Raw genomic sequence first — 21,032 nt, 5'->3', positions numbered from 1 at the left:
TGGACAGCAGGGACATCAAACCAGTCAATCCTAAAGGAAATCAACCCTGACTATTCATTGGAAGGAGTGATGCTGAAGCTGAAGCTCTAATACTTTGGTTACCTGTTGTGGACAGCCGACTTATTGGAAAAGACCCTGATGCTGGGAAAGATTGAAGGCAGGAGGAGAAGAGGACAACAGTGGATGAGATGGCTGGATGGCATCGCTGATGCAATGGCCATGAACTTGGGTAAACTCTGGGAGATGGTGAGGGACAGGGAGGCCTGGCGTGCTGTGATCCATGGGGTCGTGAAGATTCAGACATGGCTGAAAGACTGAACAGCAACAACAAATGCAAATAATCATCTTTAGGCACTGAAGTAAACAGAGCCCCCTTCCCACTATTCGCACAAACACATCTGGCCCTTTTGTCCTGGTTGCAGGTGGAAGGTGAGCGTAGAGGAGAGCCGTGAGGCAGGGAGAACACAGGCTCCCAAGAGGTTTCTAGCCTGAACTGGCCATTCCATTGAGAACACATTTTAGAACAGATAATGCCCCCCTAAGTAAGTAAGTGTTAGTCGCCCAGTCATGCCTGACTCTTTGCGACCCCATGGACTGCAGCCCACCAGCCTCTTCTGTCCATGAGATTTTCCAGGCAAGGATTCTGAAGTGGATTGCCATTTCCTTCTCCAAATGCCCCGCTAGCCACCCATTTTTGTTTGTTTGATTTTTTTTTTTTTTACTATGACCAGGAAGTTATGAGATAAGCTTGAAATACTTGTATTTTTGACCAGATTGTTTTCTTTCATGTAACCAGTTTACTAGATGTTGAGAATTCAGGAAGCAAATCTAAGATCAGTTATTAGGAAAAAAGTCATTCCATATTTGCCTATTGCTAAGTTGAGGGTATTTAATTATACCTGTTATGTTCTGTTCTCCCACATCTGAAGGTTTTGAGTATGGTGTGTGTGTGTATGAGTGTGTGTGTGTGTAGAGTGTGCATGTGTTTATAAGACTGAGGGCTTGTGCTCCATTGATTGTTTTAGTTCAGTCTCTACATAATATTTTGTCACCTCCATCCCAATGTTTATCACAAGATATTGCTGTATTTAAAAGAATCTGTCTGGACTTCCTTCGTGGTACGGTGAAAAGGAACCCTCCTGCCAGTGCAGGGGACAGGGATTCAATCCCTGGTCCTAGATGATCTCACATGCTGCATAGCAACTAAGCCTAAGATCCATAACAAGAAAAGCCATCGTGATGAGAAGCCCATGCACCACAACTAGAGAGTAGCACCCACTCGCTGCAACTAGAGAAAGTGTGCACACAGCTACAAAGACCCAGTGCAGCCAAAAATAAATTTTAAAAATTGTCTCAAAAAAAGCCTATCTCTCTTCTTTTAGAAGATTTCTTAAAGGAGACTGAAATATAATTTTTGAAACTTTGCTTTCGTTGTAGTGCCAGACACATAGTAGGTGCTAAAAAAAGCCTAACGTATTTTATATTTCTGCTGATGAAAACATTTCTATCCATTCATCTTGTATTTTTGCCAAGACCCAGTTTGAAGATATTTTAAAAGTAACTTTCCTAGATTGTCAGTTAATGCTTGGGCAACATTTTTATAGCAACAGAAGAAAAAATAAAATAGGCAATGAGGAAGCAAGTACTTTTATCTTTGTACAGTAAATGTGACTGTGTATGGAACTGGCAATTACTGGTAAGTCAACATGTCAGAGATATGCTATTTGTTACTTGCTCTGTGAGTAATTACCCCTCTAGATATAATCAGTGTTAAAGGTAGTGAAGTGCAAAATAATTGTAAGAACAACAAGGTCTATGACTCATTTCAGCTAGGTTCATAGAGTAAAAGATTTTTTCCTCTCAACTTGAACATTAGCAGTTTTTATTGATTTCTTAGCTTTACAGTAGTGAAAAAGGTAATTCGCAGCTTAATTCTTAATGTCTCATTTCCATATTGCAAATTTAATTATGTTAGACTGTTAAGGCTGTGGATTAGCATGTTTTAGGTAAATTAAATATTGAGAATCCACCGTGTGCTGAGTGATGTGGATACCAACGGCGTGGCAAAGCCAGAGATGGCTTTGTGTAGGAAGAAGATTGTTAGACAAGCCAAAGAATAGACAGAATGTATGAAGCAAAAGTTTTCAAGAGACCTGAAATCTAGCATGGCAGGCAGTGATTCTGAGAGATAGTGAATGAATGAGGAAAGTCTTAACGACTGTTGTAGTTTTTTTTTCTTTTTTTTTTTCTTCTGTACCACATGGCATGTAGTTCCCCCACCAGGGATCGAACCTATGCCCCCTACATTGGAAGCATGGAGTCTTAACCATTAGACCACCAGGAAAGTCCCTGTAGTTTACTGCTTTAAGACAGCTGACCAAGTGTAGCACAGGGACGAGAACCCAGGCAGGGTCTAATGGTCTTCTTGAGTTGAGGGGTGGAGTGGAAATTCTGGGGAGACCATGGTAGCTGAGTGCAGAGGACAGGATACTGCAGAGAGCAAGTTTCAGAGAGGACTCTAAAAATATGTCCCCTTGAGCATTCAGTGGAGTGCTGATAACTGCAGGTACAAGAGGGAATCACCCATACAGGGGCAGAATTGTCCAAAATATTTAGTAGGAAGAGCACCAGGCACTCATACTGGCCCAGGAATAGTGCCTGCTCCAGCCACCAGTCTGCCTGGAAAAATCTAGTTCTCAGGACGCTGGATAGAGTACTCATCAGGGTCTTGCATTAGTAGTGGGGATTCATTAGTCCTAGAGTAAACACTATTCAGGTCTCAGCTAAGAAATCTTAAAAGAAGATAAGAAGGACATGAAACATTTCCAAGTAACTTAAATGAATCCTAGAAAAAAGCTGGAGAATATTAGTAGAATACAAAAACAAATATCTGCATCCTACAAAGTAAAATTCATAATGTCTGACTTCCAACCAAAACCTGCAAAGTATGCAAAAAGCAGGAAAATATGATCCATAATGAGGAGAAAGATCATTAAAATCAATCCAAGAAATGACATAGGTTACAGACGAGGATATAGCTACCATAGTCACACTTGACTCATAATTCCAGTTTCTGGGTATTCCCAGAGTACTCAGAATTTTAGAGTGAATATAGACATGAGCATGTTATAATGGGAATGAAATGAGCAATATCTATTGCAGTATTTTTTTTTCCTTTTCTTCTCCTCGAAACTAGGGCATTCAGATTTGAAGAATTGCTTTCCATGACCCCCTAGACAAAATGAGGTGTTTCTTCCCTGTTCTCTTGTAATAGTCTTTAGATGTCTCACTCACTTCACTGCTGGAATGCTATTCATTTAATGTCTGTGTACCTCACTAATGGTCTTCCTTGATGGTTCAGCGGGTAAAGAATCCTCCTGCAATGCAGGAAACACAGGAGATGCAGGTTTGATTCCTGGGCTGGGAAGACCCCCTGGAGGAGGAAATGACAGCCCACTCCAATATTCTTGTCTGAAAAATCCCATGGACAGAGGAGCCTGACAGGCTGCAGTCCCAAGGGTCGCAAAGCGCTGGACACAACTGAGTGACTAAACACAGCACAACACATACCTCACTAACCTATGTGTGCTCCCAAAGTCAGATTGTTATCTTATTGTCCTTTCTCTAGCAACTAGATCAGTCCGTGGCATATGGTAAGCTCTTAATAAAATTATTTCATCAAATTAGTGGATAGATGAAGTTGCCAAACTAATGCAATCTATTTATTATTTTACATTCAAGTATACAAATTGTGTTCTCTTCTGGCTGAGATCATTATTATTCTGTCTGAAGAACAGAAAAAGTGTTTTGTTCAGATGTATGATAACCTTCCATTATGCTGGGTGAATCGATAGGTGTGTTAGTCTTTTTACTACTATCGTGTTTTACTAACTTTTCCAAAGCATAATTTATTATTAATGAAAGCTAATGACATAAAAGAATATAATCTGTGGTTTGGAAAGTTAGTTTCTAGTTCTACAAATAAATAATTGTATGCTGTGGCACTTACACTGTTTCAACCTCAGTTTCTCCATCTATAACATGAAGAAAATAAAAATCCACTTATTTATTTAATTCATTTATTTATACTTCACAGAGCTATTGTGAGGATCAAATAAGCTGGATGACATGAAAGCAAATAATTCATATTCTTTATTATGTTATTTAAAATTTTTATTTATTTTTATTTTTGTCTGCACTGGGTCTTCATTGCTGCATGTGGACTTTCTCTAGTTGCAGTGAGCAGGGGCTACTGTTCTTTGTGATATGCGATCTTCTTATTGTGGTGGCCTCTTGTTGTGGAGTGTGGGTTCTAGGCCATGGGCTCTGTAGTTGCAGCACATGGACTTAGTTGCTCTGCAGCATGTGAAATCTTCCCAGACCAGGGATTGAACCCATGTCCCTGCATTGGCTGGCAGATTTTTAACCACTGGACCAACAGGAAAGTCTAGCATATATTCTTTAACAATCAATTTTAACAGTAAATTGATAAGAGGAAAACACAATTTAGATTTAGATGGTAGAGCATCTTTAAAGGAAGGAGTAAGTTTATTCTCCATGCATCTTTCAGTGCTTGCGAATGTTGTTCTCTTAGAGAAACTTGGTGAAGAGCCATGCCAAACCACTCTAAGTTTCAGCACCTTGGACAGCTTCTCTAGTTCCTGACATAGCATGGGGTTAAGATAATGACCACCTAACAAAGTGACTATTAAGTGTAGGTTTATTCTTAAACACAAGGCTTGTGGAAAATGCAATGTAGGTTTATTCTTAATCTATATTGTCCTGTTGTTATAGCCTCCTCCAAGTTCATCCTTGATCTATGGCATATTTCCCTATATACTTCCTCATAAGAAGTAATAATATTCTAAGAAAAAATAAAGATATGTTTTGTCATCAGGGTATCCATATAGTTGAACTAATTTTGTGGACTCTTAGTGTCTTGTATTTTACAGCATCCTACTGTACTGTTACATCTTTTAAAAAAAAGTCCCTGGCTGAGTTCAGGAAATCCAGAAAATTTTGTGTCAAAGGTATCACTAATTTCCTATATAGATTCTCAATGGGGAGTATTGAAGAGGTTAGCACCCCCACCATAACTATATACTGATAACAAAAAGGAAATTCTGAAATCTTGCTTCTGTTGAAAGAAAACATTTTTGTGAGGCGCTGTCCACAGATTGCTAGGGAGTTATAAAGGAATAATTTAAAATGAGAAGAAATGGAAACCCAGGTGGGCTGAAATGTATTTTGGTAACAGCCTTCTGCCCTGTCATTCGTCCCACTTAGTTCTCTCTTTGTTTAGTTTGATGTTGGTTTTTATTTTTGCAAATGGCAAATGTAGGTAGTAATTTGATTTATAATAAGAGCTTACATCAGAATGTTGTGAAGTCAAGTTATAGGAAACACAATCCAAGTCATCCCTAGAGAATCATCTGTATAAAGACACAGGAGCCATAGTTGCAGCTACATTATGGATTTACAGAAATTATCTGTATTCCATTCGAGGCAGCTATAATGCATTTTACCAGATCCAAAGTGAAAAGCTGAATAAATTAATTGACAGTTTAACCCCGGTTGTATTCAGTCACTTAGCCAATCAGTACACATTTGCCTGTGCATTCCACAGATAGGCCGACCAAGTTTAGAGTGAACATGAGAAAGGGCAGAAAGCACTGGGAGGTCACAGGTATACCTGGATCAAGGAGCTAATTAGGCTAGAAAGGTGGCTCATTATTATTTTATTCCTTCACTCCATCACCTTTCTCCATGTTTCATGAATTTTACATCTAAATAAGTAGGAATCTGATCTTAGTCAATTATCTATTCTATTTAAATTTAAAGCATTTTATCTTTTTCCCAATCTTTAAATGTACTTGAAAAGAATCTGAGCTCCTTTGTTCTAGTAGAAGTTGCTTTTTTTTTTTCTATACATTCTTAAAATTAAGTGGACTGGTATTTAATCTGAGATTTTCTTCTGCCAACTGATTACATTTGTAAATGTGGTCAGGTTAGTTAATGTTCGACAGACTCTTCTCATCAGTTAATGAATGCATTATCATGTCTGCCCTGTCTGCTATCTCACAGGACTCTTGGAAGAGTCAGATAATAAGAGTAAAAGCACCTCATAAGCTGAAAAAATAAAATGACAATGGTTACTCCCAGTGTTCATATTTAAACCATGACTTTGAGGACTTCCCTGGTGGTTCAGTGGGTGGGACTTCCCCTTCCAACGCAGGGCCTGGGGGTTTGATTCCTGGTTGAGGAGCTAAGATCGCACATATCTTGTGGCCACAAAAAGCCCAAAACATTAAACAAACAAACAAACAAACAACCCCAGAAAAGATATTGTAACAAATTCAATAAAAGCTTTAAAAAAATAATAAATAGTAAGAAAAAAAAACCAAATAAATAAAGCATGGCTTTGAGGTATGCTATATTTTAAGACTAAAGAAAATGATTAACTTTTTTTTTTTTTCCTGTAAAGAGAGTGTTAAGGTGATACTTTGGCGTAAGGTAGCATAAGCACCCGATGTATACAAAATGCAGTCTGTCTCTCATGGTTTTCAAAATTTTCATTTGCTAACTCCAGTGTAAGCTATTTGTATTAGTTTGAAAGGGCTTCCATAACAAAATGCCATGGGTCGCTTAAACAATAGAAATTTAATTTCTCACAGTTTTGGAGGTTAGGAGTGGAAGATCAAGGTGTTGCCAGTTTTGGCTTCTTCAGAGGCCTCTCTTCTCATCTTGCAGGAGGCTGCCTTCTCTCTAGTCCACACAAGGCTCCTCTGTTCATGTTCACCCCTGGTGTCTGCTTGAGTCCCCACATTTCCTCTTCTTTTAAGCACAACAGTCATATTGGATTGAGACCCGGTTAGAGAGACCGCATTTGAACTTAATCAACTCTTGAAAGCTCCTATTTGCAAATACAGTCATATTCTGAGGTCCTGGGGGTGAGTAAATGAATGAAGGTTGCTCAGTCATGTTTGATTCTTTGTGACCCCATGGACTTGAAGGTTTCAGTATATGAATTTGGCAGGGGACACAGTTCAGTCCTTAATATTATTAAATGAACAAGTTTAGTTTAGCAAAATGGTACAGTTAGGAAATGACTTAGGAAGAAGCATAGACAGCCTCCACCACCTTGTTGTACTAACACCACGGAGGAGCCAGAAGCTTAATGATTTAAAAATCTTGTTTCCTTGATTCTTGGACAGGGGATCAGGAGGACCATGTGGACTGTAGCCATGGTAGGTGGAGATGCTGGTGGGATTTGGCTCTCTGGCCTGTTGCGTACAGATGGGCCACAGCAGGGGGAAGTGCTCCTGGCACGCCAACATATAACCACATCTGGAAACATATGAACACCTCAAGTCTGTGATCGTATTAACTGAACCAAAAATTGCGCTAGGAACATCAAACAATAAAGCTGGTGGTTAAAATTAGAATTGTCCCAGAATATCTAGAATCCACAGAAGCTGCTCCTTTGTTTAGATGTTGGTTGCCCTAAAGGCTTTATCTGCTTTACTTTGGGCATGCTTTCTCAGACTTATGTGCTCCAGTAACATTAATATACAAAGAACTCATATTTATACATTTTTTTAAAAGATTTTTTGATGTGGACCATTTTTAATCTTTCTTGAATTTGTTACAGTATTGCTTGTTTGGGGTTTTTGGCCACAAGGCACACAGGTTCTTAGCTCCCCGAACCAGGGATTGAACCTGCACAGTCTTAACCACTTGAGCATCAGGAACGTCCTCTACATTTGATTTTTAGTTTTCAGACTTTTTGAAATTGTATTTGGTTGAGACAGTCAACATCTACATCTTTCACATTAACTTTCTGAGGGCTTATATTGATCTGTTAAATCTATTGTTTTTCATTTCTTGTAAGACAGTGATCACAACCTGTTGTGGTCCTGGTCCCATTGCTATTGTTCAGTTGCTAAGTTGTGTCTGACTCTTTGCAACCCCTTGGACTGCAGCTTGCCAGGGTTCCCTGAGTTTGCTCAAACTCATGTCTGTTGAGTTGGTGATGCCATCCAGCCATCTCATCCTCTGTCACCCACTTCTCCTCCTACCCTCAATCTTTCCCAGCGTCAGGGTCTTTTTCAATGAGTTGGCTCTTACTAGTTGCTGTTAATGTAGTAATGAAATCATCTTGCCCCCTTATGTTAAGACGCCTAAAATGTGACAGAGCTCAAATAAGCTCAGTCTCTCCCCTCCTTTATTGATTCCCATTTATCACTGTGGTAGGCTTAATAATGCCCCCCAAACATGTGCACATCTTAATCCTTAGAACCTGTGAATGTTTCCTTGTATGGCTAAAAGGACTTTGAAGATGTGATTAAGCTGAAGATCTTGAGATGGAAAAATTATCCTGAATGATCAAGGTGGGCCTTATATAATCATGATGGATATTCAAGAAGAGTCTGAGTCAGAGGAAAGAAGGCAGTATAATGACTCCAGCAGAGATCGAATGGATGCACTTGAAGATGGAGAGGGGCACAAGCCAAGGAATAGAGGTAACCACTGGAAAAAGCTGGCTGAAAAAAAGTCAAGGAAGCAGACTTTCCCCTTGGAGGCCCCAAAAGGAGTCAGTTCTGCTGACACTCTTTAAAGTCAGAGAGACTGATTTTGAACTTCTGACCTCCAAACAACTCTAAGAGAATAAATTTGTGTTGATTTAAGCCACTAAATTTGTGGTAATTTATAATAGCAGCAATAGGAAGTTAATATAGTTACATTAGCAATTAAATATCAAGTTCAAGATCTTATACTTTTACCTGCATTCCTTTTGTCATCAGCTTCTTGTGCAGTCACCACTACTGTTAATTCATGATCCTTAATTATTCATAATCCTTCCTGCCCTATTTTTTTCCCACCCTTACTGTCTTGATTTAAAAACTTGGCCATCTTTCTACTGAATATTACTGCTATTTTCCAAATAGTATCTTTGTTTTTAACCTCACTCCCTCCAAACTTTCGTCCACAATTCTTCTAAAATTGTCCTATAAAAACCAGATATGACCTCTTTTACTGCTTAGAATTCTGTTATGCCAATTGAACTTCTCATTTGCCAAGCTCCTATTCATGCTCTGAGGCAATTTGAATATCCCCTTTTCAGTGACTCTTCCCATTGACAAACATTTGTATTATCCTGTATTTCCAAGGCATGCTGAATCTTTTTCTCTGATCACCCTTGCTATATGTATAATTTGTAATTACTTTTTGGTATGTGTTCATTCCACCTCATCAGGTCATTAACTCCTTTGATAATATGGACTGTATCATTCCAGGACTTAGCATCACATCTGTTTTATTATTGTACATGAACAAATATTGTGCATGAAGAAAAGAATGGGTGATGAAATAGATTAACTGCAAAGTTTTTCTGAAGATAGCATTATAAAATATATAAGTAGGAGAAAAATAAAAAATATTTTAATAAACCTAAAAAAATATTTTAATAAACCTTCAAAATGTATGTTTCGTTAACAGCAGAGGCATTAGAGGAATGTCTTTTACAATGCTCAGAGAAAATTAAGGCAGAAAATGTACCAAGATTTACATGCATATGTAGACATACTAGTGAAGGGACCAAAGAGTAACAGAATAAATACGTTTATTAACATCTATGTGTGCTTACTATGTGCCAGTATTGCTCTGAGTACTTTGTTTATTTTGAAAGTGGGGATTCCCTGGTGACTCAATGCCGAAGACCTTGATCCTTAGGTCAAGATGATCCCCTGGAGAAGGAAATGGCAACCCACTCCAGTGTTCTTGCCTGGAAAATCCCATGGATGGAGGAGACACACCAGTGAAGGGATCAAAGAGTAACAGAATAATTACAGCATTTTTTAACATCTGTGTGTGTTTACCATGTGCCAGTGCCAGAGATATTGTTGTTAACCTTTTTTACAGTTTGGGAAACTGAATACAGCATTGACATGGGTAGGATGAGATTTAAGCCCAGAAAGTCCGATTCTGGAGCCAGTTCTCTTACCCCACATACTCCACTGTCTCAGCTAGAGGGTTTTATGTTACCCCTGTGTGTGCCGTTCAGAAGTGACCTTGGACCAAGCCTGATAACTAGAACAGTCCAAGCTCATCTTCTGAGGTTTGTACTTGATACTGGCATCGTGATTTTTCAGCTCTAAGTTCTGCTTGTAATTATCATCTATTTCAAATTTACAACACTAAAGTTGATATAATCACTATCATTATTGTTTGTGACATATCTCAATAATTTTTAGAGAAATATGACTGTCACTTTGTAAAGAACCCTTGCCTAATGAATGATTATGAATACAGAGGGCTTGGGAAGTGAGTAGGAAGCAGGTAGAAGGGAAGTGGAGAAGTGCCAGAGAGTAGATGTGTTTAAGGCAGATGCTTTCAATGTGATGTGCCAAATTTAATTTTTGATGCTTTTCTCATCTTCCATTGTGTTGTATAGCATAAATTAGTGTTTTTGAAAATGCTGGTTGTGACCTTTGAGTAGGTAATAAAACTAATATTGTAGATTACAATCAGCATTTTAAAAAGGAAAAGAAAAATAGTATAGAGTAGAACAGAACAGTATAATAATAATAATATATAGTATACCATAATGTAGAAATATTTGCATAAATCTGTTAATGGAGAATTTGCATGCTTGACAAAAATTACTGTGATAAATCACAGCTCACAAAGCGAGACAGCCAATTAGTAGATCAGTGCACTGAATGTACCTACTGGGTAAAAATGGATTGTTGTATCATTTTTTCATTAACTTTTCATTTGCGTTTCTAGCCTGTGAGAGTCAATTTGATCATCACTGTAAAGAGAGAGTAAAATTCATTTTTATTTTTGTGTAATTAGTAGTTAATTGTGAGACAAAGCCAGGAATTGTTTTTGGGTTGTGAGTAAAAGTGTTGAGATTTTTCAGTCATGTTTTGGACTATAAAATTTGAATGTTTTTCAGAAAGAACATTATTGAATTTGTAACAACTGCAACATTTTAGTAAATATAGATTGCACTTAACATGGACTGATTTATTATTAAGTAGAAAGAATGATGAATTAAAAAATATAGAGCTATGCTCAGATACAGGATTTAGAAATGTAAATAGTGAAGTATTGATAAAATATTGACTAATAAGGGACAGTTTCAATTTTCAACAAAAGTTTGAGAGGGTAAATTTAGTACAAGTTATGAAAATTAAGATATTTTAGAATAGTTTTTAAATCAAATATACAAAATGACACTTTTATATATTTTGCAGTGATAATTTTGAAAATAAAAGCTTAAAACTTTCAAAATGAATTGATACTTGGAAAAAGTGTTAACTGTACTTACTCAATGTCTTTTAATTATTTCAATAAAAGAAGAAACTTACAGTCATGGTGCAATGAGTTATTTATCCTACAACTATTTATGTGAAACTCCTATTATTGCAGGTGTTTATTGGGTGGTAAAAGAGAAAATGGCATATATAACTATTAAAAAAATTCAGCCTGTGTGAATATCATGGTATAGTTTTAATGATAAATTTTCTGATGAAAATAAAAACTTTATCTTGTATCATTAACCCAGTATCCCATCATGTGACTTAGAAGCAATGAAAACTAATTGGCAAAATTCAGAATAGAAATGCAATAGAACTGAATGAGAGAGATGATATTGCAAAATGTGTAAAGTTCCCCGTTAATGTCAAATATGTGTGGGAAAATGGTTTTTGGAGGATATGTAATATAGCTAAAATTTGATTAAATGTATTTTAGAATTGGAATAAGAGCATCATTGATTAATATTAATGATAGTGGAACAATTACATATGAGTTACAAGGGAGAGAGCAGCAAATATGGCTAGAAAATTATCAGAAGCTATTAATAATGACCTCTTCAAAATAACTTGTTAAATTCATCTCAAAGCTTTAGTATCCAAAGATTTTTTGCTGCATCTCAAGGATATATTGAAAAATTCAGTGAAAAATGCCTTTTTTTTTTTTTAAAAGGAAACTCACTGAAATATTTTTCATGTCGAAAATACTTTTCCTGTAGAGGTACACTGTCCATATTCATACACACTGTATCACACCAATTGCCTTTGACTGTCATGACTGATAGTAGTAAACAGAGGTGTTTATTAATCAAGGAATAAGATTCACTTTTTTTGGTTGTTATTGATGAATAGTCTCATATGATAATTTGTAAGATAATATTTGCAATAAAATGGTGTATTTAATAAACCAGAAAAACAACAGGGATAAAACAAAAATACATTTCAGTTTACTGACCATTACCTTAACTTCCCAGGTGGTTCTAATGGTAAAGAACCCACCTGCCAATGCAGGAGACATAAGAAACATGGACTTGATCCCTGGGTTGGGAAGATACCCTGGAGGAGGGCATGGCAATCCACTCAGGTATTCTTGCCTGGAGCATCCCATGGACAGAGAGCCTGCTGGCCTACAGTCCTTGGGGGTCACAAGGAGTCAGACACAATGGAAGCAACTTAGCATGCGCACAGTGTAGTGTTATTTAATTCATAGAAATACTCTAAACTGTTTATTGCTATCCTTGTTTCTTTCAGTAGATGGTTCAGTGAAGCAGTGAGAGTTAACCCAACTTCTTTATCAGGGAGCTAGTTAAGTGGTAGAGGTAAGATCTGAAGCCAGGCCATTAGGACTCTAAAAGCTGTATTAGAACCACTCGCTAACCACCCTCCTCCCCAAGTCAAAAAGAAAGACTGTTGGAGACATGCAGGTAAAACATGGTGGCTTGGAGTAGGCTGTTGGGAGTAGAAGTGATTATGAAGTTGTATTTAATACAAATTGTGGAGATAGTATTCAAGTCTTTTGACTACTCTGGATGGGGAAGTGAGAGAGCAAAAGCAGTCAAGATAATCTTATTTCTGGCTATAGAATGGGTAGATGAGAGTGCTGTTGACAGAATTGACTTAGAGTGTAAGCAGTTTTTTGGGTGATGGCACATTAGAAGTTCTGTTTGTTATAAATTCACATTAGAAACCCAAGTGGAGTTAAGTGTACAATTCAGGAAGTCAATTTAGGGTTGGACATTTAAGTGTGGAAGTTATCAGCATGAAGAAGTTGAACATTATTAGCATATAGACATTTAGGGTGAGATAATGTAGGAAGAATCTAAATGGTAAGAACAGTAGGACCCAGGATTATGTCTCGAGTTAGTCAACATTTAGACATTGGACAGAGAAGGCAGAAGCAGCAAAGAAATCTGAGAGTGACAGAGAGACAGGGATGGGACCAAAGAGACCGGTGGTCAGAGAAGTCCAGAGGAGAAGCTGTTTTATGAAAAAGTTTACTTCAACTGTGCTCACACTGCTGAGAGGTTGAGTAGAAGAACTGAGCATTTTGTCCTATGGTGACTTGCAGGTTATTGATAACCATGAAAACAATGCTCTTCTAGAGAGATGTCAACAAGAAATAGGCTGTAGTAGGTAGAGAAATGGACAGAAGGGGGAGAAGTGTAGAAAAGTGTGTAGAAAATTCTCTCAAGGAGGTTATGAAGAAGAGCAGATAAATGGAGTTAGTTGGAAGGAAGTTAATTGGCCAAGGGGCTTTTTTTTGTTTGTTTTTTTTAACAGAAGGGAGTTATAAACTGCATATGGTTACCTAGGGGAATCATGCTGGAGAGGCTGAAGATTCAAGATCAGCTGTGGATAATGTTTGGGGCATGGTTCTTGAGTAGAACCATGTTTGTGATGGAGTTTGTATTCTGCAAAGTTACTCTCCCTATCTTTATCTTTAGATCTATCTCCTCATCTGAGGACTGGAATAAAAAAACAGTGAAGTAGGTCTGGATTATTTCCAAGCATCCATCTGACTTGAATATTCTACAAATTTGTTCCTGTTAGTCATGCCTATGCTATTAAGCAGAGATGAAGGGAGATGTATCCTGAGGCTGTTTACTCCCATATTAAATGTAGAAAATTTGAAGATGAATCTAAAAGATATTTAAGTCTGTTTTCTCCAAAGGAATATTTTTATGGTTTATTTATGAAGCCATCTGTATTGTTTTATATGGGAAAACTGTTTCATTGGTTCTTTAAATTACAAATCCTCTTGTAGAAATTATAACTTTTAGAAGTTGAGACTGCAATATATTCACATTGGTTTCATTGGTTTAGTCTTATTTTCACCAATTTTGCCAATTAACTATGAGATTCTGATGCAGTAGGGAGAATTCAGGATGTTAAATTCACCAACAGCATTGTATAGGAGACAGGGAGCAAGACCATCCCCAAGAAAAAGAAATGCAAAAAGGCAAAATGGTTGTTTGAGGAGGCCTTACAAATAGGTGAGAAAAGAAGAAAAGCTAAAGGTGAAGGAGAAAAGGAAAGATATACCCATTTAAATGAAGAGTTCCAAAGAATAGCAAGAAGAGATCAGAAAGCCTTCCTCAGTGATCAATGCAAAGAAACAGAGGAAAACAATAGAATAGGAAAGACTAGAGATCTCTGAAAGAAAATTAGAGATACCAAGGGAACATTTCATGCAAAGATGGGCACAATAAAGGGCAGAAATGGTAGGGACCTAACAGAAGCAGAAGATACTAAGAAGAGGTGGCAAGAATACACAGAAGAACCTTCACAACCCAGATGGTCACGATGGTGTGATCACTCACCTAGAGCCAAGCATCCTGGAATGCGAAGTCAAGTGGGCCTTAGGAAGCATCACTATGAACAAAGCTAATGGAGATGATGGAATTGCAGTTGAACTATCTCAAATCCTAAAAGATGATGCTGTGAAAGTGCTGCACGCAATATGCCAACAAATTTGGAAAACTCAGCAGTGACCATAGGACTGGAAAAGGTCAGTTTTCTTTCTAAATCCAGAGAAAGACAATGCCAAAGAATGTTCAAACTACCACACAATTGCACTCATCTCACGAGCTAGCAAAGTAATGCTCAAAATCCTCCAAGCCAGGCTTCAACAGTACTTGAACCATGAACTTCCAGATGTTCAAACTGGATTTAGAAAAGGCAGAGGAATCAGAGATCAAATTTCCAACCTTATCGATGTATTTCATTGGATCATTGAAAAAGCAAGAGAGTTCCAGTAAAACATCTATTTCTGCTATATGACTACACCAAAACCTTTGACTGTGTGGATCACAATAAACTGTGGAAAATTCTGAAAGAGATGGGAATACCGGACCATCTGACCCGCCTCCTGAGCAATCTGTTTGTAGGTCAAGAAGCATTAGAACTGTACATGAAACAGCCGACTGGTTCCAAATCAGGAAAGGATCACGTCAAGGCTGTATATTGTCACCCTGCTTATTTAACTTATATGCAGAGTACATCATGCAAAATGCTGGGCTGGATGAAGCACAAGCTGGAATCAGGATTGCCAGGGGAAATGTCAATAACCTCAGATATGCAGATGATACCACCCTTATGGCAGAAAGTAAAGAAGAACTAAAGAGCCTCTTGATGGAAGTGAAAGAGGAGAGTGAAAAAGTTGGCTTAAAGCTCAACATTCAGAAAACTAAGATCATGGCATCCAGTCCCCTCACTTCATGGCAAATAGATGGGGAAACAATGGAAACAATGAGAGACTTCATTTTTTTGGGCTCCCAAAATCACTGCAGATGGTGACTGAAGCCATGAAATTAAAAGACACTTGTTCCTTGGAAGAAAAGCTATGACCAACCTAAACAGCATATTAAAAAGCAGAGACACGACTTTGCCAATGGAGGTCCATCTAGTGAAACTATGGTTTTTCCAGTGGTCATGTATGGATGTGGAGAGTTGGACTATAAAGAAAGCTGAGCGCCGAAGAATTGATGCTTTTGAACTGTGGTGTTGGAGAAGACTCTTGAGAGTCCCTTGGACTGCAAGGAGATCCAACCAGTCCATCCTAAAGGAAATCAGTCCTGAATATTCACTGGAAGGACTGATGCTGAAGCTGAAACTCTAATACTTTGGCCACCTGATGCGAAGAACTGACTCATTGGAAAAGACCCTGATGCTGGGAAAGATTGAAGGCAGGAGGAGAAGGGGACGATAGAGGATGAGATGGTTGAATGGCATCACCAACTTGATGGACATGACTTGGAGCCACCTCCGGGAGTTGGTGATGGACAGGGAAGCCTCGCATGCCACAGTCCACGGGGTCACAAAGAGTTGGACATGACTGAGGGACTGACCTGAATTGATAGTTTCAGGTAAACAGTGTTCTGTTAAGTTCATAAACCTGTTAAGCTCACAAAGCATGATGACTTTTCATAAACAAATATTTCTACCATGAGGAATTATTTCTTTCCATTATTACAATCAGTTAATTATTCAATAATAATTACTTTAGGTCCCTTTTCTAAAGCTGTGGGTGAGATAGAATGTTTCTTTGTCATCTCCCTTCTTTTCTGCCTTCCCAGTTACCTTGTGGTTCTCATTCCATTAGGGTCATTATCTTGTCCTTTATCATAGCTATACTGTGATCTGATATAGGCATTCTCTGTATAACAGCCATTCACATGGTATGTCTGTAGAACATGAGCCCTGCAAGAGGCCCAAGTAGATGGAGATCTATGGTCAAAACTTTAACCCCCTTGCAGTCAGAATTCCATCCATATATTGAAGTGTCTGTGAGCCTTGCATTAAAGAAACCTGTTACTAATCTGTACTTCCCCAAATTATCTTATCATGAAGCCCTAATCTTATAATAGATATTCATGTTCTGAGAAACTAGTGATATGTGGATGTACTTTGGGAAATGCCATGTTACTATTAAAATAACAGTAATTCTGCCTCTTCATATTTGGAGGAGGTAACCTAGATTAAAAATGCATAGTACAAGCACCCATGGTTAATTTTTATAATTTTGTGCATTTTAAGAAGAAATTTTAAAAAGACCTTAGAGTAAATTTAGACTGTGTTCTTGTTACTATATTTGATATTTAGCTTTTTAATAAGAAAACATAGGAGAGGTACAGTATGTTTATTGTTATTTTACAGTTAAATAAACTGAAGTCTGGAGAGGGGGGATATTACTTGACCATGGTAACACAACTTAGTTAAAAGTAGTTGAGATTGCGATTCAAATTCCCATATTCCAGTTCCAAATTTAGTGTCAAATCCACACAATCAAGCCACTTCTATTACAAGAGAAGCATACTTGCAATGCTGTTGGTATAATCCACAGCTTTTGTGAATGGTTTTATTTGTACATATAAACCCCCCATTTCCCACTATTTAATATAGTGTGAAGATTTCCCCAGAGTTATACTTAACCTTCCTAAAACACTGTCTTTCATTTAGCCAATTCCGATTGTTTCCAAAGTTGTGCTATTTAAACTGGGTTTTACTGCACATAATAAAAAATGTAGCTGTTAGTACAAAGGGTATCAGTATTTCTAAGCTTTTTGGTTTACCTTGCCAAGCTGTACTTTTTAAAGTTGTACCCGTTTCTTTCTTATTAGAAGTGTTTAGAGGATCTTTTTCTTTTAATCAAACAAAGTCAAATGACCCTTAATTGTCTAGAATTCTGAGATTGTTTTCTTTAATGTATACTATGTAAAATAGTAAATTAACATGCTTTTTATTCCTCTCAGGTTACTCTATAATATTTCCATTTTTTCTAATAATATTGCATTTTTCTATGCACGATTTTTTAATGCCATCGTTAGGACTTCCCTGATGGCTCAGTGGTAAAGAATCTACCTGCAATGCAGGAGGCACAGGTTCAGTTCCTGGGTCGGGAAGATCCCTTGGAGAATGAAGTAGCAACCCACTCCATTTCTTGCCTGGGAAATCCCATAGACGGAGGAAAACTGGTGGGCTGCAGTCCATGGGGTAGCAGGAGTTGGATACCACTGAGCAGCAACTGAACACAGACGGCAGTGCCATTATTATATATAAGATAGCTAGTTGAAGATTTATTTTGGACATTGCATTAAGCTTAAAGATAATCAATGAGAATTAACTCTTCAACCCTAACGTTTTAATTCTTGAGTTTTTAAATTTATTTTCTTGGTTAGGTAAACTAGGCCTTTAGTTATTCTTTTGTCCCTGCAGAAAGGATAAAATGTTAAATACTTTGATAGAATTTGCATATGAGAGAATAGCTTTCTACTGCTCTTAGACATTGTCAGTTAATCAAGAATGTGCTGGGTGTTTAGTTCTTAGGTCATCATTTGTTTTTTTCTCAAAAGTGGATGATTTTCCGTTCCATTGTTTTCTGGTATCTGGTTGTGTGAAAGTCTGATTTGAAACCAGTCCAGTTTAGATAAGTTCTGTTGAAGTTCTTTATGTTTTCTTTTCTAACTATAGGAATTTTAGATCTTGAAAATGAAAGCTAAGGCCTTAAATTCAATGGAATTTAAGGGTTTTTTTTTTATAAATTTATTTTTGTACTAGCTTTTAAGTCCTATCCTGGGATCTTAAATCTTTATTTAGCTGTGGAAAATTATATTCTGTTAAGACTGCATTTACTGTCTTTTCCCCCCATTTCTTTTTCATTTGAATTTGGTCTTTTGAATGTCTTTCATAAGTTCCATTCTGTTAACATTTTCTGTCTTAAATCATTCTGTACTGAGTTCATTTGAATCACTTCAATTTTTCCCACATTTGACTTTCTAATATTTAACCTAGTATCTTTAATTTCACCCATTGTGTGTTCCATTTAACACAACCCTTCCTTATTTGTGCTCACTTTTTGTTTATTATAGAAATGATGTGATTGTATAGTGAATCTCAAAACATATTATGTTACTACAAGATGCAAGTATATGATATAAAGGAAGGTAACTGCAATAGAACTTTCCTCCAATGTTCTCACATTGCTTATACAAAGTTTGTTTCAGAGAGAGGCATTTCTTCTGTATTCATCACTGTCCCTTACTTTCCTATCATATCTTCTCACAGCTTTACTGATTTCCCTCCGTTTGCTCCCTTGTTTTTCATGCATGTCTTGGCTCCTCGCTTTGGAAGGGAATCTCCACTGCAAGTGGCACCAAAGCAAGGAGTCTCAACATTCAGTCTTCCTGCCGCTGTGGTTTTCTACTTCAGGGAGACTTAAGGACAGGCGCTGTGTTTTCTGCTTCTTGTACGTTTGTGCGTGCTAAGTCGCTTTTCGTGTCTGACTCTTTGCGACCCCATGGACTATAGCCCGCCAGGCTCCTCTCTCCATGGGATTCTCCATGCAAAAATACTGGAGTGGCTAGCCATTCCCTTCTCCAGGGGATCTTCCCCACCTCGGGATCAAACCCATGTCCCTTGTGTCTCCTGCACTGGCAGGCGGGTTCTTTGCCACTAGTGCCACCAGGGAAGCCCTCTGTTTCTTGTGACTGCCTCCTATTGAAATTCTTTCTGTCTTCTGATTTGAACTTGTTATGTTATATCACTGGCTCTGTCTTCTCTCTTAGAGCTCTCCTGGGGTGTTAGCATGTTCTTTCACTTATTTCCTGTGATTGTTTGGAGGTGGGAAGTGCTTGAGGATGTAGGTAGGGGAGAGAAACCATCTCCTTCTGTGACGTGTCCCTATGGTTTGTTGGTATTCCAATTTTACAGAAGTCCTGGTAATTTCTAATCCTTCACCAGTGCCTTATCTAGATACAGGCACTGATGTCAGTTTTGTATTATGCTGCTCATCCCCATGAAAAAGTGGTTGGGGGGACTTTAATTGTTTTCACATGGTCCTCTTAACCGGCAAGTCCTTACCCAATCTGTACCTGATCCTTTACACCCATCTCTGGGATTTTTTTTTTTTTTCCCTTTCTTTCTAATGCATGATGTCTGACTTTGCAATAAAGGGTTTGGCTTGCAAGTTGCAATAATAGAAGGAGAATCACTGTATTAACGTGATGGAAAAAATTTAAAATATCACACAGTTGTGTTAGCCTATTTGTGACAAATAGATAATGCATCTCATGGCCATTAGGAACAGAATATTTGTCAGAGCATTCGCTCTATTGTTTAAAGGCCCTGGTGGCATGTCATAATATTTACACAAGGCATGAAAATGTTGCATTATGCATATCCAAAGTCTGTAGTGTATCCCTTAAACTATTGTCATTTAACTGAATTTCAGGAAAATGTTGCCAATATCATTGTTTGAAATGAGATAACCAAATGGCTTATGGATCTTTGCTTCCTCTACACTCCACCTTCTGTCACAATACAGGAGTCTGAATATTACTACTTTTTGAAGCATATGCTTAATGAAAAACTAATAGCATTACAATATAATGTAATAGCACAAGATGCTGTATTCTGACTAGGATAAGATATTTACATATTTCTGCCAATTGGTCATCATCTTTTATTTCACATATCCATAATGAGTACATATTTAGAAAATGTGAGGGTGGTTTCTGCTAATGTTGCTGATTATTTAGTGATAATTTTGAATCTGTGTTCTTATAGAGAGACTGAGAAGGAGAAGGATAAGAGGGGTTAAAGGAGGGAGAAGGGAAGAGAAATAAAGAGAGGGGGAGAAAGGGAGGAGAGGAAGAAGAGAGAGTGTGATTGCTGTGTGGGTGAGCCTGTGTATATGCAGCATAGATGTCTAATTTTGGAAGTCTCTATTTTCTATATCATCATTTTGGGGGGCATTACCAAGTAGTGCAATGCTGTGATTTAGTTAAAACTGATTATGGGTCCATCTAAAATGATATTTAGAATAAATGTGTTCTCATAGGCATGGTTTTAAAAAACATGATAGATAATTTATTAGTTACTCTTCCTTAAAATCATGTATTTAAATCTTTTAATAAACCAGGTAAGGTTTCTATGGGCTTCCCACATGACACAAGTGGTAAAGAACCTGCCTGCCAATGAAGGAGACATAAGAGACATGGGTTAGATCCCTGGGTGGGGAAGATCCCCTGGAGGAGGGCATGGCAACCCACTCCAGTATTCTTGCCTGCAGAATCCCATGGACAGAGGAGCCTGGAGGACTATGGTTGAGAGGGTTGCAAAAAGTTGGACACGACTGAAGTGACTTAGCACGCACACACACAAGGTTTCTGTGAATGCCCTAGATAAGATTGCTTGAACTTAAATAAGCCTAAA

General features: G+C 37.7%; 1 protein-coding gene across 7 annotated transcripts in view; it reads left to right on the top strand.

Moving 5' to 3' along the window:
• The window catches only part of NRG3 (neuregulin 3), a 1,193,959-nt gene that overhangs the window by 102,585 nt on the left and 1,070,342 nt on the right, over nt 1-21,032 (top strand). The gene's annotated exons all lie outside the window — the stretch shown is intronic.

Source organism: Cervus canadensis, chromosome 8, assembly GCF_019320065.1.
Source record: "Cervus canadensis isolate Bull #8, Minnesota chromosome 8, ASM1932006v1, whole genome shotgun sequence".
Taxonomy (NCBI): domain Eukaryota; kingdom Metazoa; phylum Chordata; class Mammalia; order Artiodactyla; family Cervidae; genus Cervus; species Cervus canadensis.
This window is presented reverse-complemented; position numbering and strand designations above follow the sequence as displayed.